General features: G+C 52.7%; 1 long non-coding RNA gene across 14 annotated transcripts in view; it reads left to right on the top strand.

The window, feature by feature from the left end:
* LOC307113046 overlaps nt 1–15,362 on the top strand; it is a 62,894-nt gene that overhangs the window by 24,530 nt on the left and 23,002 nt on the right. For 7 of the 14 annotated variants that reach the window (XR_013814783.1, XR_013814789.1, XR_013814790.1 and 4 more), the window contains one exon: nt 4,330–15,020. This is a non-coding gene — a long non-coding RNA (uncharacterized lncRNA). Of the gene's footprint in view, nt 1–4,329; nt 15,021–15,362 lie in introns of those variants that run through there. The other 7 variants (XR_013814784.1, XR_013814785.1, XR_013814786.1 and 4 more) reach the window with 3 other exon arrangements.

Genomic DNA, 15,362 nt, shown 5'->3' on the forward strand with positions numbered 1-15,362 from the left:
AACCTTGTCTACCTGGATTGGAATCCCAGCCAGCTGAGTGGCCTTGGGGAAGTTACCTAACCTCTCTGAACCTCAGCTTAGCCATGTGTAAAATGGAGATAGTAAAGGTACATAGCTTATAGGATTATCATGAGGATGAAATAACTTGTAAAATGCTTGGGGCATCAGAAGCTCTATATTATATACTTACTTCCTCTTTTCATTACCAAGGACGGGTGGGCTTTAGATGGAAGAGAAGGGAGACATAATGGATTGAGTGAATGCCATGAGCAAAGCTTGGGAGTTGAGAACACAGAGGGTGTTTTTCGAGGACAATAAGTAGCTCCGTGTGGCTGGTTTGTAGGCGAGCAATGGAAGATGAGGCTAGAAAGAGAGGCGGGGACCAGGTTGATGAGTAGATACTTAACAGGCAATGGGGAGCCATTGAGGGCTTTTGAGCAGGGCAGTGTCGGATTTTAGCAAGAGTGGGATTTTAGAAAGATCCCTTTGGCCACCGTGCAGGATGGACTGGAACGGGAGTTATGGGAAATGCCCAGTGGAAAGCTGTTGTCATTGGCCAGGGGAGAAGGTGGTGGCAGCGGACAGGCGGCAGGCATGAATTGGCATTCACGGCAGGGGAGGTCCTGTGGGGCTTGGCGGTCTGTTAACTTTGGGCTGCGTGGGGCGTGCGCTACATGCACCCTTGGCCAAGGGCAGGCGTGGCAGTGGTGCCCACGCAGCTCCAAGTGCGTGGCTGGGAACCCAGAGCAGGGCTTCCCTTTGCGGGCCCAGGCTTGGGATGTGGTACCTCTGGGCATCACACCATTGGTGGTATGTTAGTGCCAAGAAAGAGACAAAAGACGGGCAGAGGAATGAGGGTCCAGCCTCCCTGGTCCTGAGAACTCAGGGCACCTGGTGTCTTCAGGCTAAGCTCTTTGATGGTCCGAAAGCAGGTTCCAGAAGGCTCACTTGGGAGGGAAAAGGGAGGCTGCCTTTAATCGGGGGGATGTGTGTGTGTGTGTGTGTGGGGGTGGGTGGGGGGGTAGGGACGGGTTCATCTAGGTTTTTGCAAAGCAAAGTGGACTGGCGAGAGCGGCCTGTCTGAGGCGTGTTTCATCTTAACCTTTCCATGTAATCCTGAAAGCCCACCTAATCAATTGAAGATCATAAAATATTAGACTTAATGCTGCAAAGTGCTGCTTTTTAATTCACATAACAAGCTCCTAAATAATTCAAACAGCAAACAGACCCGGCAAGTCAATGGTGGGAGGCTGCTTGGATCAGCGGGAGAGTGTCAACACATGCCACATTTCCCGGATCGACTCATTTCAAGAACCCTATTAAGTTAATTGCCGGTTTCTGACAGCAGAGAGCATGCTGGGAGCACAGCAAGCTTTATTAGCCTCCGTGGCATCTGCAGACATCAGCCATTTTGCCCCTACTTGCAGGCACTGGGAGCAGCACGGAGAAAAGCAAATCAAATTACGAGACAATAAATGCTTTTGGCAACACGTGGGCGTCACATTCATCGGCGAATCCAAAAGGGTTCGAGTGTCCATTGTGGGCCCATTAAATTTTTTAATAGCAGCACCATCTACGTGTTGCAAAAGTCTCCCAGGATGCCACCGAGCAGTTACTTCATTTGACACTGCATGGCTGATGCAGGTAAACGTTAGTGCAAAGGAGAGTACCCTCATCTCCTAAAGGAACTACTGGGCGGAGTCTTTAATGGAACGGGCGTTGGGATGGACATTTAGAGAGGCCCCAAATAGTCCAAGTACCCCAAATAGCCCAATGTTACACAGTCAGGTGTGTAAGCAGACCTCTCTGGATTTGAAAACTCAATGGAGACACTCCATATGGTTCTGAAGATGTTCGGAGATGGGCAGGGAAGGGAAGAGGTGAAGTCAAGGTCCCCAACCTTCTATCCATCTAGAGGTTCCCAAACAGGGCATTGTTTCCATGGCTACCTGCTCTTCCCTTGGTCACCCTGGTATCCTATCTAATAAAGAGGGAATATGCAAATTGACCGTCACACCATCACAAAGATGGCGGCGCCCATAGCCACAAGATGGCGGTGCCCAGTCCCCTCAGCCCCGCCGGAGTCCCACAGTCCTTTCAGCCCAGCAGAGGGTGGGTAGGCGCATGGTGCAGCCGGACCCACCCTCAGCCCAGGGACAGCCCGAGGTGCAGGCAAGTCTCAGATGGCAGCTGCCCAGCCGCCCAGGGCCACCCGAAGCTTAGGTAACCAGGGCCAGCAGAGGCTTGTGCTGCCGGCAGTGGCAGCAGCAGAGGTGTGATGGGGTTGTTGCTTTCCCCTGATCGCCGGGTCGCCTTCACCCCTGAGGGCTCCTGGACTGTGAGAGGGGGCAGGCCGGGCTGAGGTTCCCCCCCCCCTACTCCAGTGCATGAATTTTCATGCACTGGGTCTCTAGTATCTTAAATATGGGGCCAGGCAGGGTCATCCTGGCAGCTTGGAGATCTACCAACGGGTACCATTCTGCAGAATGGGGTTCTGATCTACCCAATGCCCACCTTGGACACACAGGAAACACACGCCGAGGGAGGTTCTGTGGCCGCTCCCAGGCCACCCAGCCAGCCAGTGGCGGTTGTTTCTCGGACAAAGTTCTGTTCTGTTGCCTGGCACCCCCCCCCCCCCCCCCACTCTCTCTCGTAGCCTGTCTCAGGCTTCAGGATTATGGTGTGGTGGTGACAACCTAGATTAGATCTAGATTATAATTCTGGCTCAACCATTATCGCTTGTGTGGTCTTCATTTAAACAACATATATAACTCTACTATCGCTCTTCCCTGTTGAAAAAGTGAGGATGGGAGGTTTACCTGATGGGTTTCTTAGGGAGAGGATTGAATTAACGATGTATGTTCAGTTCAATGTGGGGGTAGGGCCTCAAGCGCCGTAGCCAAGCGCTCAACATAATTTCTTTACCATCATCTATGTGGGGGATGCATGTGAGCAAGCCTCAGATGAGCAAGGCTGTGTTTCTAGATGATACTCGGACTCAGCAATACTTTGGAATTTGTTTTGGCACATCTGAATTCTTGCACCAGGTTTGTGTGAAGTGAGGCGAACTCCTCTCTCAAAGCCCTCCTCGCCCGGTCCTCCGAGCTAGCCTCATTGCCTGCAGAAACGAGGCGCTCCCTGCATCCGCCCCTGCTGTGATGGGAATACGGGGGTAAAGAGGGGTGACTGGTGAGGAGGCTGGGGCGAATGCCTGCAGGTGCAAGCAGAGCAGGCGGACTGGCCCTGGGGTGCCCCTGGCCTGGGGTAGGCACCACTGTGCTTTCTGGGGCTGTTTGTTCTGAGGATGGCAACCATGATGAAATCAACAGTAAATCCCTCTGTCAGCAACTCTCATCCCACGTGGTCCCCCTTTCAAAATAAGTTCTATTTCTGTCGGTTTCTTCTGTTCATGAAAAACTTCCCTGTGGGTCTTCCGAGGTTGATTGGAGGATCGGATCCGTGTCCTGTTCTGGAGGATTCGGATGACTATTGGGCTGTAAAAACACACCCAGATACCACTGAGCCAGCACCACCCATGCCCCAGGCACTGGACATGGCAGGTCCCACTGTCCTCACAATAGGCAGGCAGGCAGAGGGCCTGTGATCCATCTTATAGATGAAAAGTGGCAGCTCAAAGAGGCGAGTCAACGTGTCCAAGTCATACAGCTGGTGCTATAGACTCAATGTGTGTGTCCCCCTAAATTCAGAGCTGCAGCCCTCACCCCCGCGTGATGGTATTTGGAGGTGGGAGGTGATTAGGTTTTGGGTGAGGTCATGAGGGTGGAGCCCCCATGCTGGGATCGGTGCCCTCGTAAGGAGACGAATGGCAGAGCTCGCTCTCCTGCCGTGCGAGGGCACAGAGAGAAGCCAGGAGGAGCTCTCACTAGACACCAACCTGCTGGCACCTTGACCTTGGGCCTCCAGCCTCCAGACGGAGAGAAACAAATGTCTGCTGTTTAGTCCCCTCAGTCTGCGGTGTTTTTATGGCAGCCTGGGCTGACTAGGTCAGCTGGTTAAGTTCAGTTCAAGAGCAGGATGGAGGTCGCACTTTGCGTCAGACCACGAGGCCCCTTGGCGCGGTCCCGGTCTTCACCCTCACTCCCTGTTGTGGACCAGGGCTCCTTGTGCCAACGGGGCACCAATGAGACCTCCAAGCATATGCTGACTCGCTGATTTCTAGAGTCCTTATCTCCACCTCCTCCTCCTTTCTGCTCCACTCAAGACCCTCCTCTGATCTTGGAAAGACCTGCAGAGTTGCCTCCTGACTCCAGCCCCATCACCTGTCCCCATCACCTGTCCCCATCACCTGTCCCCATCACCTGTCCCCAGGTGGACTCAGGCCGGTCACACCTCCTTCCTGGGCCCCAGCTGGCTCAGGCTCTCAATCCAGCCCTCCTTCTCGCATCTCAACTCACACACTGAGTGTGGAGTCTCCAGGGACATGGCGCTGCTCATCCAGGTAGGACTCACATGGTCTGCTGGCTGGGCCCAGGGTCTGCCAATAGGACCAAGCACAGGCTGTCCCTGTCCCCGGCACCATCCTGATCTCGATGAATGAAGCCATTGCATTCGAGGACGAACCGCCCAGCCCCTCTTCTCGCAGCCCCAAGAGGCAGGCCGGGCTGTGTGCCGCCTCCCGGCACCTCGCAGGTTTTCATATACAGAATCTAAATATATACTCTGAAAATTGAAAAGTGCTCACATATAGGACGCGGCTGCGGGGAGGGAGCGCTCTCTTTGAACGCGTCTCTTTCCAGACAGAATCTGCCAAGTGTTTTCCTGCCCTGAAGGAGACACTTGAACGTGGCAGCAGATGTAAAATGGAAATTGAAGTGTCTCTCCCAGGCCACCGTACACGTCTAAAACAGGCACGGTCTATTCTGAGCACTCATTAATCGCTGGTCTCCGAGGGCCCCGGCAGCAGCCAGAGGATTTTACTCATTAAAAAGGTGGCGAGGGAGAGTTTTGTGCCTTCCCCGCTTGTCGCTGCGCGATCCGCGCGTTCACATGTCGCCAGCAGTCCCCGAACGCGCGCCCCCAGATTGCTGGTGTGGGTGACTCTTTTCTGAAGGGCTTGAAAGCGTCGCCCACTCGCTGATGGGGCGAGAAGCCCGTGCGGTTGATCGAGTGGGTTCGTCTCTCTTCCGAGGCATTATCTCAAGACAGATGCAGATGGGGAAGAGCGTTCGCCTGTCAGCTAATGAAGGATCATCTGTGACCCTCAGCATCTCAGCACCGGGGTCCTCTAGGTGGCACCTGAATGACACCGCCCCGAGGCGTGGTCTCTGGGGAGGCCTCAGAGCTCAGGCTGTTGACGGACAGCTCCCTCGGTTTCACATCGGCATTGCGTGAAGGCCACGGGTTTATGTTAGAAAAAGAGGGTCTTGGGGCTCATTTTTGACCCCCCACTCTTTGTTCTCTGTTTTGGTTCTCCCGCTGTTAGGACCCGTGTTTTGTCTCCTTGTCCCCCTCTCACGGGAGGGGAGTGACATTGTCTTGTCCTCATTTCCAGGCATCCTGAGGGCTGCTCTCCACCCTAAAACCTCCGGTGGAGGCAGGGAGCCTCACGAGCCTCTTCCCTCCTGGTCTTCCACGGCCTTGTTGTTTCTGGCCCTGGACGTTGGCTGTTGCGTCTCTCGACTTCTGCTTCCCCTGCCCTTGTGGTGGCCAGCTCAGATGCCACCTCCTCCGAGAGGCCTTCCTTGATTTGTCTGCCTCCCACTGCCCCTCTGCTCCTGTTACATTAGCCCAGTTTGGAGCCTTGTCTGCTCGGTAGTTGCCTTGTTTATGGTGGTCCCCTCACTGCGAGGTTAGGTGCAGGCACAAACTTTCCTTGGCTTGTTCACCTGTTTCCCTGGAGCTCAGCCCTGTGCCTGACCCCAAAAGTAACGGATTGATTGAATGGGCCAACAAAGGAATGAACGAGGGGTTCTCTGATCCCAAAGCCTGGCTCGTAGTCACTCCACTAAGAGCGATCCTTTGGGGATTTTTGTCCTTCGTGACCCTTTGTAGCTTCTGGGCTGTGGCCCCCTCTCTCCATGTGTTCCACGCAGAAGTGTGACTGGGCCACAGAGGCCTTGGAATCCAAAACTATCCTGACAGCAGGAACAAAGGCTCCCCCTTCCCTGGGAGCTCTGCTTGTTCATCTTTGTGTTGTCAGCGCCTGATTCGACACTCAGCAGAAGTCCCCCAACTGAGTGAATGAATGATGGAGAAAGTCCCCCAACTGAGTGAATTAATGATGGAACAGGTGAGTGCCCTGATTACCATGGCCCAAATTCCATTCTTCCTTCAGCTGCTAGTCAGGGCCACTTCCTCCAGGAAGCCCTCCTTGAATTCCCCTGCCCTCCCTTTTCAGGATTCTTGCAGTGCTGGTTGGGCAACCAACATGCAAATGCTTCTGTAGGTGCTAAGAATAGGTGGGTGTTTCTCATGTTTTCTGTTGTTCCTCATTCCAGCGGAACAAACTCATAGCTTCAACACACACTGTTCGGTTCTCCTCATAGGCCCCACACTGTGCTAGATCCGAGGAATCCAGGAGTAAAAGAGACAGGCATGGAGCTGCCAATGGGCCCAATCCAACCCCCTGGATGTTATTTACTGCTTTTGTAAATAAAGCTTTATTGGAACACAGCCACGCCCATTTGTTTCCCTACTGTTTATGGCTGCTTCTGAGCTGTAATACAGAGTTGAGTTGTTGTGACAGAGACCATATGGCCAACAAAACCTAAAGTAGTTGCTCTGCGGCTCTTAAGAGGAAACTTTGCTGATGCCAGTCTGGTGGGGAAGGCAACCTGGAGAAGGATCGTTACAGGGGCGACGTGTGCCCTGGGGGGTGAGAAAGGTGACATGGTTGAGACTGGCGGGGTGGGCCTGTGTGTGCCACTGTAGATCAGGTGCCAGGGAAAGCTGCTCTCATGGAAATGTTATGGGAGCTGAGACACAAAGGATGGAAAGGCTGCCGTGTGGCCAGCTGGGGAAGAGCAACCCTGGTGGAAGGAACAGCATGTGCAAAGGCCCTTTGATGTGTCGGAAGGATGGAGAAAAGCTGTGTGGCCAGGAACGCAGTGAATGAGGGGAGAGTAGGACAAGACCAGTGTTGGAGAGGTAGGCAGGGGCTAGATCAGAGGTTCCCCAGGGGGACCATATTGCTCCCAAGAGCTTTCTTGGGATTTTTATGGGGGTAGTGGAAGGACATAAATTCAGTGAGTAGGCGCCAAGGATCCAAGACTTCGAGCAGTGCATGAAACAGTCCTATACAAAGAGGGGCGCTCCTGGGTCCTGCATGAATTTGGGGTGTCCTAATAGATACTCATGTACATGAAAAGGCAATTTCTAATGATCTGAGCCTGGACATAACTCTATTATTTATATAAACAGAAGGTATTTGTATTTTTTAATATCATTTTTAAAAAATTATTTCAGAGAGGAAGGGAGAGGGAGATAGAGATAGAAACATCAATGATGAGAATCATTGGCTGGCTGCCTCCCACATGCCCCCACTGGGGATCAAGCCAGCAACCTGGGCATGTGCCCTGATCAGGAAGTGAACTGTGACCTCCTGGTTCATAGGTCGGTGCTCAACTACTGAGCCACAGCAACTGGGCCAGAAGGTAGTTTTAGCACAGCCTCCATTATCCATGGAATCGTCTGGGAATGGAACTACTGTAGATTAAGGGAAGATTGCACGGTGCTCTGTCAGGAATACTGCCAAGCAGTGTTCACCGTGTTGGGAAAAATCATGTCACCCATGGCAACATCACTCATGGTGTTTGAGTCTCCAAAACAACACCCCTGTTGTTGTCTTCAGTCTGTGTTTGTAGCTGTGGCCTTCACCCTGGTTTCGTGCACAAACGCAAGTCTTTGTGTTGATTAGCGAGGTCGTGTCAGAGAATATACATAGTGAAATGCAAATGGTTTTATTACAAATTACTTCGCTTTCTTTCTTTTTAAAAAATATATTTTTTATTGATTTCAAAGAGGGAGGGAGCGGGAGAGGGAGATAGAAACATTAATAATGAGAGAGAATCATTGATTGGCTGCTTCCTGCATGCCACCTACTGGGGATTGAGCCCACAACCTGGGCATGTGCCTTGACGGGGAATCGAACCGTGACCTTCTGGTTCATAGGTCGGTGCTCAGCCACTGAGCCACACTGGCCGGGCTCTTTCCCCCTTTATATGAAAGTTAAGGCATTCTACTGATTCAAACATCTTGTGTGTAGATGAATTCTATTACCTCTGAATTTTGTTTTAAGAGCAACACAGGAGCATTACACACAGTGCCTGATAGAAGCGCGGGGCTGGGTCCCAATGTTTTGTAGGACCCGACACACAGTCAGGATTTTCTGCTGAGAAAAATGAGGCGTCATGGCAAGACTTGAAGAAGAATGATGGCTCTTTCAGGCAAGAGGGATGATTTCATCTCCTCTTTTTTCTCTTTGATCCTCCGTCCCTCTCCCCCAGCACCTGGCACGATGCTGGTGCCCAGCAGGCACTCTGTAAATTAAAGTGCTACCAGCCAGGACCGCCTCAGCCCGTGAGCTAAGCAGGTCTGGACTCCTCCCTTACCAAGGAGATCGCTGAGGCCCGGCGGGGTTCAGTTGCTTGCGGGGGCCAGGGAATATCTGTAATACCTGATCAATAAGGGTGTAGGTATGTGTCTGGGTTGGGGGTGCCTGCCTCCGTTCCTTGCCCCCGACATCAGTCCTAGTTCTCTGTGGCTTCTCTGCTTGCTGATCTGCCCGCTAATCTTGGTCACCTGCCCAGGCCCAGCCCTGCTCAGAGGCCCTCCTGTCTCCCTCTTGTCACCCGACCGATACTGCAGGCACTGCTGTGTCCCAGGGGCCAGCTTTGCCACCTGCAGACCCCAGGCTGTGACCTAAGAATATCTCCGAGCCTCTTCCCCAGCACCTGTAGCAGATGTGCCCGCAAGTCACCTGGTCCCCGTGGTGGGGGGAGCAGGGCGGAAAGGGCCCCGTTTTCCTAAAAGCGTTACACATTTAATTTGCAAAGTTACATCACACATTCGTGCACAGGCCCACGTTCGGGGAGCTTATTTCAAAGCCAGAGGCAGGTCAGGGATCCCCACTATGCTCTCCACGGAGAAGGGGACGGGGCAGAGGACCGTGAGTGACAGGCACTTTCCCAGGTGCAAGGTCAGCGGGGGAGAGATGGATCGTCAAGGGGCTTCCTTTCTGCAGGAGCCAGGTGCCTCCGCAGACGTCATCTCACGTCTCTCCAGGACCGGCCCGGCCAAGTGCGTGTTCACCGCAGCCTCGTCTCACAGGTGTGCAAACTGCGGCCCAACGAGGTTACGCGTGTTCTTACCCCTTACGTGCTGTGTGACGTGGGCAAAGCCTGAACTTGACCCCAGGTTCCAGGCTCTTAACCCCACATTTTGCTTACCCTCCAGGGCAGTGAGACATGTGAATGGGGTGTGTGTGTGTGCATAGAGCACATCACATGGGTGTAGAGCGTAGATGCACATACACATTGAGCTGTACTTTTTATTAGTGGATGGCCTGGGTTCTTTATTTTATCAGAGTCACAGAAAAAGCTATGAGGTGACAGCCAGGAGGGAATAAAAATATTGTCCATAGGGCAAGGTTAGTAAGAATGGGTAAAAATAAATAAGGTTGAGTTCTCTCTACAGTTTCATCAAATCCAGCTCATTCAGTTGACAAGATAATTGTCTTGAATTGTTGTTGGCAATTTAAGGGTTTTCCGAAGTTAACTTGAGGATAGTTTTGTGTGCAGACAAGGCCATTTAGAAGTTGTTGGGGTTTTTTTTGTTTGTTTCTAAAATTAATATGATATGTATTACAGTTATAAAGGTAAAACCTTAGATTTTTTTAGACTTTAAATTCTGCTTATAACTTGCATTGTTCTATTTACTCCCCTGATAATATAACAACATTTATTGTTTTAATAATTTTCAACTGTACAATAACGTGGCATTAGGCACAGCCATTTTGTTGTGTACGCTGAGTGGCCAGATTATTATGATCTCTGAACGCTTAATAATCTGGCCACTCAGTGTGTGTGTGTGTGTGTGTATTAGAGGCCCGGTGCATGAATTCATGCATGGGTGGGGTCTGGCCAACCTGGCCAGGGGGAGGGGACATGGGTGGTTGGCCGGCCTGCCTGCTGGTCGAACTCCTGGTTGAGGGGACAATTTGCATGCCTTTTTCAAACATCTGAGAAATCTCACAAAAATTTCAGCACAGGAGACACGGACCGAAGGCTTCTAGGAGCACAAGCAGCCCAGCGCCCTATGCCCACCCCCCAGGGCCCGGGCGCTGTGCGTGTCCACCAGGGCTTATCAGCCGCCGGGAAGTCATCGCCTGCTACCTCGGCTCCAACCCCAGCTGCCTCTCCCTCCCTCTGTTTTTCAGAGCGCTGTTCTCCCACCCAGATTTACATTTTCAAAAACCCTTCAGATGATCACGCACCTAAGAAACTTGCACTCCTCTGAGGTTTAATTAGGAGAAGCTGTCTTTCTGGTATTTCTGAGAGCCTCGCTCCAAATTTCTCCGCCACAAGGGAAGGGCTGGGGTGGATGAGTGAGAGCGAGCCTCCCCCACCCCCCCCCCCCCCCATCCCCAATCTCGACTTCCGTCTCCCCTGCAAACAGGGAGAGCTGTGTGGCAGGTCACCGAGACCACACTGCGACGGTGCCTGTATCATTAGGACCCAGAGAACGGGGACGATCGGGACGCACGATAACACATTAGCGATAGATAATAGAGTCTAAATAAACATAATCAGCTTTCCTCTCCGTCTGCAGACCAAAGCTTATCTATAAATACCCTAATGACGCCCAGCCAGCCAATTACTCGGTTCTTGGAAGAGCCCCTTATTAATGGCGTGGCAGTGAGGGAAAAACATTAATTATTGGACACAGTGGGATCTTTTACGTTCTGTCTGGTCCGGACAGCACCAATTAATGCAACAATTATTATCAGCGACCGTGGCAGCATACGGAGTGCGCCACCCAGGGCTGGCGTGGTGGGGTGGGAAGAACGTGTGTGCTGGGGGAACATCACTCACACTCTGTTTTATGGAGCCTGCTTCTTCGTCGCTGCAGAAGCTGCTGGAACAGAGCAGAGGGGGGCCAGAGTGTGTCCGGTTTATTTTAAGCCTCAGGACAGCGCTCCTGGGGTGCTAGGTGGGGGAGGGGGAGGAGTCAGGCACTGGTCTGTTGTAATGAGTTGCTAAGTGAAGCCAGAGAGAAGACTGGTTGGTGAAGGCAGGACACCTTCGGAGCATGGAGCACTTGGCCTTCAGCCCTTTCCCTGTCACTCATCACACTGCAGCCCCACTGGTTCTCTCTCAGCTTCTCCAGTGATGCTGTGCTCCCTCCTGCCCCAGGACATTTGCACAAGCTATGCCTCATGCCTGATATACCTTTCTCTGCCCTTTGGAAGTGGCTCCTTTTTAAATGAAGCATCAAGATTCCCTTTGTAGCAAGATCCTTTTGGGGCCTGAACCCAAAACATACCTTTCCCTAAAATTAGTCTCTGCTTGTTTCTGGTTTTTTTGTTGTTTTTGTTTTCACAGAATCTTTCACAAATTGGACTATACTAGGATGTAACAGGTGTATCTTATTATTTCATATGTCTGTCTCCTCCACAAGAATACATGCTCCCTGAGGGCAGGGACTTTGTCAGTTTTCTCAGCTTCTATATGAGTGAGTGTCTTGCATTTAGCAGGTGCTCAGTAAGGACTTGGTGAATGAATGAATAAACCCATGCATTGCACAGAAACAGATTGTGCTAAAGGGACGCTGTACCAGGTGCCACAGAGACTAAACGAGCTATTCTCGTTCAGAAATTCCACAGGAAAACCCCCCAAACTGTTCTATTCATAGCAACGCCTCCTGCAAACGCCATGGCCACTCGACTTCTGCATTTGAAAAGTGATGAGCCTGCTTGACCGGCCTTTTGACAGGCTGTCCTGTGGAATACGGGCTCTATCGTTACCCGCATCGGCTAACAAGGAGTCTGCGCTGCCCACGGTGTAAACCAGTCGCAGGAACGCTTTTATTTTTCTCTTCCCCGCGACACGGAGAGGATCTCTTTGGGGAGGCGTGAATTACAGAGCACTTTGGAAAATCGGTTCAGTGGAGGCTGGGAGAACACCCCAGAGCCTTGGTCCGGGCTCTGAAAAGTGGGCGTGTCCGTGTGGCCCTCGGGAGGAAGATCTGGCTATTTCCACTAGATGTTACCCTTTGCAGTGCTCAAGCCGCTCATATGTGTTCATCACAGTCAGAGCCAAGTTCAAGGAGCTTATTCGACCTCACAGACCCTCAGCAATCCCCCAGCCACTGACCCGGGCTCAGCCTTGTACACCCTTGGCTCAGATGATGTTCTCCTGAGGTTTCTCTAACCGAAGGGGAACCGTGGAGGCTCCCAGGCAGTCACGGGAGCCCTCGGCGAGGACTGCTGTACAGATGTGGCCACGGCAAGCGCTGCCATCCAATTCTCCTACAGAACCGTCTCCAGAGAAATGCTTAAGGATGACGGGGACACGCGGGGCATCTGCCAGGACCGATTCCGCTTTCATCTCCCGGAGAGTGGCAATGACCTCAGCTCGCAATGATCTCACCCCCTCTGCACGCCTCTCACACATTTGGTGTCGACCCTGCATCCGGGCTCCAGTGTGGACTGCCCAGCTTCTGAGCTGTTTGGGGGCAGACGAGGGCAGGGTCTGCACCTTCTCCACACCCTGTTCAGGGCCTAGCGAGGCGATGCCAGCTTGGCGGTGTTTGGTAGAAGCCTGTTTCTGTTTTTAAAATGTATATATACATATATATTTATTAATTGCAGAGAGAGGAAGGGAGAGGGGGAGAGAGAGATAGAAACATCAATGATGAGAATCATTGATTGGCTGCCTCCTCCACGCCCCACACTGGGGATCGAGCCCACAACCTGGGCATATGCCCCGATCAGGAATCAAACCGTGATCTCCTGGTTCATAGGTCGCTGCTCAACCACTGAACCACACCGGCTGGGCAGAAGTCTGTGTCAGTGCCATGTTGTATTGACATCGTCCGTCTCCTCATCTGCGCCCCAGACCAGCCTGCGAGTCCTGGAGAGCAGGAACCACAGGCTGTTCATCCTTCTATCCACAGCGCCTGGCCCGGGGCCCAGGTTCCCAAATGACTTTCAAACTGCGGACGGAGCGGACCCGTAAGCTCTCCGATGGAGCTGCGGCAGGGGCGTCTCCACAGTGGCAGCTCCTGTGCGGAACGACCTGCCCCTCCTTCCCCTCGAGGAGCACTGTGGGCTACCCTGAGCCTCTGGTGCCCACAGTGAATATGAGAATGAAGCATCAGGGGGAAGTGGCTCCAGCAAGGAGGCCGGCGACCAGGGGTCGCATCCTGGTCCTGCCACCTGCTGGCAGGGGCACTGGACGTGTGACTGAATCGTTGGCACCGTGGCTTCCTTTTGTGGAAGAGAGAAACGAGGGTCCCGATGTCACCTTGCTGGGTGGGTGTTCAGGGGCCGATGCCAGGAGAGCGGTTAGTGTTGGTGTTTGGGACAAAAGGAGCCGCCGGTGAGTGTCACCTGCCGTGATCCCTCCCGCGCCAAAGGAAGAGGTGAGAACATGAGACTGAGGTCTCCGAGGACGGGCAGTTGGCAAATTTATACCGAGTGCCCGCGGCGAGCTGAGCATTGCCCGGGCCCTGAGGATGCAATGGTGACCGCGATTGGGTCTGTCCCAAAGGGTCTGTTGCATAGAAACCAGTGCAGTTTCCTGCCACCTGGAGCCTCACGCTGGAGGCCGTGGCCTGGTCTGCAGGAGGACACCCAGCGTGGACGCCGAGTGTTGGAGGGAGGAAAGGAGCGCCGGTGACCGTGGAGTGGGGCTTCCGAGGCATCGGCGCGGGTGTGTGGGGTCATTTCACACCCAGCTGTGGCGCGTTGGCCGATCATGAACCGTCTTTCAATCCACCAGCGCCTGCAGCCACGTGGAAATGCCCAGGTCAGAAGGATCTAGATCCTAAGTCACGGCTGCCAGTCAGATGGTCTGCTGTTAGGATTTTAGATTTGTTTTCTCAATTTGGGGCTTCTTGATGTGTCTGATATTTATCAACTGATATAAAAAAGGTGTCTGGTGACTCAGGCGGATGGCTGTGAATTCTTCTGGGATCCCTTGAAACCTCCCCCAGGTGAATGTTGTGTGTTCCACGTAGTCACTACCTTACGTCTGGCCACCCCAACACACGTTCTAAACGTGGAGAAAATCAATGCAGGCATTTCATGTGATGTGGAAGCCAACGGACGCAGAGGTATTTTATTCGTGTAGATTTGACGTTAGGGCCTCGGGCAGGTGCCACTTGGTTCCCATGGATTCTAATTCGCCTCCTTCCATACCTCCCCCTCTCTCACTTCCATGCCCCACCCCCTCAAACACACAGTGATTCCTGGCTTCCTGGGAAGTTGAAGAATAGGATAGTCCTTTAAAAGCATCAACTTCTCTACCAAAGAGTGCAGCGTCTCTCCCAACGATTGCCATTATTACTCAGGACAAATGACTTTCCTTTGGAATGGAGACTATGGTTCGTTCCTGGGACAACAGATTGAGTTCCATATCGATGCTCGGCCCTCTCCCGTGGGGCCGGCAAGGCCAGGCCCTTGGTGGAAAGACAGATGGAAAACAACGTTCTTGCAGTTTTCTGGGGGCAGACACGGGACGGTTAGGGGGTAACCCCCCTGCACAGCGCGCTTCTCTCTTGCCTGTTCTCCCATCGGATCACACTGCCATCATGCTACCTCGTGGCATTTCGTGGCAGGTTCAGTGTCCTCCCTATGGGGGTACCTCTCCGTGAACTTGTGTAATTGGGGTCTCTCATTATGTCTACCTACATAATTGCTCCAGCCACGTAATGTATCTAATTGGAAACCAGGGACGTGGGAGCGGTCGAATGACATCAGATGCCTTGTATCACTTCCTGCCTATTTGCTTAGACGCCAGTTTCTAAACGGGTCCCAATCCTTGATGGGGAAAGGACGTGCTGAGGGCCGACACACCTCCCTTTACTAGGAAGGCGGGAAGGCCTCCGGGGGTCCAGTGGCCTCGGGGCCCGGTGGAGGTGGGGCAGCCGGCAGGAGGTACCAGAGGCCCTGGAGGAGTGAGTGGCCTCCATTTGCTATGAAAAAAATAAAAATAAAAAAATAAAAGGAGCCAAACTGAGCCATAGGGCAGTGCTGGGCTTCAGTGGACATTTATACGATACACTTAGCACGGTGCCCGGCTCCTGGGGGCTCAGTGAAGGACGATGGGTAAATGCTTTTCCAACCATTAGAACCCGTTGAAGAAGGCATGAGCCTCCTTGGGGATGGGTAGTGAGTCCCC

Source organism: Cnephaeus nilssonii (assembly GCF_951640355.1).
Source record: "Cnephaeus nilssonii genome assembly, chromosome: 16".
NCBI lineage: Eukaryota > Metazoa > Chordata > Mammalia > Chiroptera > Vespertilionidae > Cnephaeus > Cnephaeus nilssonii.